The 2,411-nt window shown below is 27.5% G+C and overlaps 1 long non-coding RNA gene across 2 annotated transcripts; it reads right to left on the minus strand.

Annotated features, from left to right (window-relative positions):
• Positions 1 to 1,395: 1,395 nt before the first annotated feature.
• Positions 1,396 to 2,411, minus strand: LOC113786275 (uncharacterized). 2 transcript variants are annotated; one of them, XR_003472412.2, is made up of 3 exons: positions 2,315 to 2,411; positions 1,848 to 2,218; positions 1,396 to 1,614 (listed from the first exon to the last, which is right to left on the minus strand). It is a non-coding gene; the product is annotated as an uncharacterized lncRNA (long non-coding RNA). The 2 variants fall into 2 exon arrangements; XR_003472413.1 differs by lacking the exon at positions 1,396 to 1,614 and having other exon boundaries at positions 1,819 to 2,218.

Raw genomic sequence — 2,411 nt, forward strand, 5'->3', positions numbered from 1 at the left:
GCGTTGTAGAAAGGAAAACAACACGTCAATTAAGTCTAAGGATTCAAGAATTATATCTATTGAAAACTAAATGCATAGCATATATGCTCATGTAATAACTGATGTGTTAAAAAATGTAAAATAGAGCATAGACTATAATCATTGCATGAATAAATTATAAAAAGATTGATGTTGTATATCTTGAAAGCATGAATATGCTAAAACAACATATTATTACATTGCACAACATAAAATTACTCAACCAAATAAAATATCAATTGAATTTATATAGGTCCAAGATTTTGAGTTTGTCAAAAAAATATATTGAAATTTATATGGATAATAAGATTACTCAATGAAATAAATTAAGCAAAAAAACTAAAAGACAGAGCTAGAAGGAGGACCACCACAGGCCATACCCATGGTCCACAAATTTTATAAATATTATCAGTATATTATTATAATTTTTATCTTTATAGTTATCTATCTTTTATTATATATAATATTTTATAATATGTGTTTTTTATTCAATATATTGAACGTAATATAATATTTTTTTTCTTTAATTGTAGCTATATAATATTTACTAAATTGTATAGAGATATTGTATAGATGGTTTCGTACAAAATTATATATAAAAAAAGTGGCTTCATTGAAATATACCATAAAAATAGAATATATGAGAAATTAATAATAGTAAAGAGAAACTCACAGCCACGAACGTAGTCAGGGCCGAATCATGATCGTAGCCAAGACCAAATTAATATTTTTAGAAATTTTGTTCATATTTAAAATTGAGTCTTCTAAAATCATAAAACTCTAATATTCAGATTCAATATTCTAATAGTTGGTGATGAATGGTGGCGTATTGTAGGTTGTGGTACTATAAGAAAATTGACTTTTAGTGACAGACAAAATTTCTCATTAAACGTCAAAAATTGTAGATAAAGATTAATAATACTTTAAGTGACACCCGAATTCAGTGTTAACTTTAAGGCGGCGTCTTGTTATGCTTTAAGAACTGTCAATACATGTTTTGAGGACCGTCATTACATGTCTTTTAATTTCTTCTTATAATAATGATTGTCACTAAAAACTAGATAAATATAAATAAATAATTGATTTATTGCTACGGTATTGTCTGTCACTAAAATCTAGATACATATAAATAAAAAATTGATCTTTTCCTACGATATTGTTTGTCACTAAAAATTAAATAAATATAAATAAATAATTGATCTATTCCTACGGTGTTGTTTGTCACAAAAACTTATTATTATTTATTAAATTTATTTAATCTCCCTACTAATTATAATTAATTTTTATTAACAAATGTTATTGAAACATACAGTAAAATATAATATAATTTTACTAATTCTATTAAAATATACAATAAATAGTTATTTTACTCTTAAAGATTCAATAAACTTTCAACAAAAGCCAAAATGAGTTTCTTAATATTTATTATGATAAACTGCAAACTAATTTCATAAAAAACTAAAATTGAACTCCTTACAGGTAGAGATTGCCCTCAAAGCTGTTCGCAAAGTAAGCATTGATGTATGGTGTTTAATATAGGCTTTCCAAGATGCATGCCTGCGTACGTGCTTCTGAATTTTCATAGCAGCATCCTCTCTTCTCATGTGTTGATAAAGTGTACATGCAAGATTTCGTACATAACATATTACGCATGTGAAATATATGTAAAAAGAAAGGAGATCGGTCAAGCAGTGAGATGTCCAACAATACTAAGATACACTATTTTATATAGGTAAATCCATACAATATTGCACCAATCCAAACATAAATTTACATAAAGAATAATACAAAAACATAGAGTAAATAAAATCAGGAGCATTTAGGCTAACCTTGGATACATTACCAGGTTGAACTTTGTTAAGAACATTGCAAAAAACGATCACACCCCTAAAACCAAGCCTAAACTCTTCCTCATAAGGCTCTACTGGTAAATCCAACAAAAAACACTATGATGGCAAGATTTTACTAACAAAAACTTGAAAAATTGCAAAGTTAAATTGATTAATAATATTGTTGTTGCTCCCAACTCGAATATCTTTCTGTCGTTCATCAAAGAGCATTAGTTGCTTCAGAAGTTGTTTATGTGATTCCTCAAATTCAGCATCATGATTTTTATGGATGCATTCCTCTTTCTTTATTACGCAGGAATCTTGGCATAGTAAACTTTGTTGCAAATCCATCACTTTAGGACACTGCATTTCTGAAGAATTATTTTTCCTAAAATTAAGTATAATAATGACACAAAGTGACTAGCCAATAACTAATGGCATTACTTAAAAGGTGAAAAGTATCATACCTGTTCATCTTGGCTTGCAATGCGATGCTCAAACTCCTCTATGACTTTATTCAAGACAGATTCAACCAACTTTTTCATGCAGAAGAACAATATTACT

This window comes from Cicer arietinum, chromosome 4 (assembly GCF_000331145.2).
Source record: "Cicer arietinum cultivar CDC Frontier isolate Library 1 chromosome 4, Cicar.CDCFrontier_v2.0, whole genome shotgun sequence".
NCBI classification, from domain to species: domain Eukaryota; kingdom Viridiplantae; phylum Streptophyta; class Magnoliopsida; order Fabales; family Fabaceae; genus Cicer; species Cicer arietinum.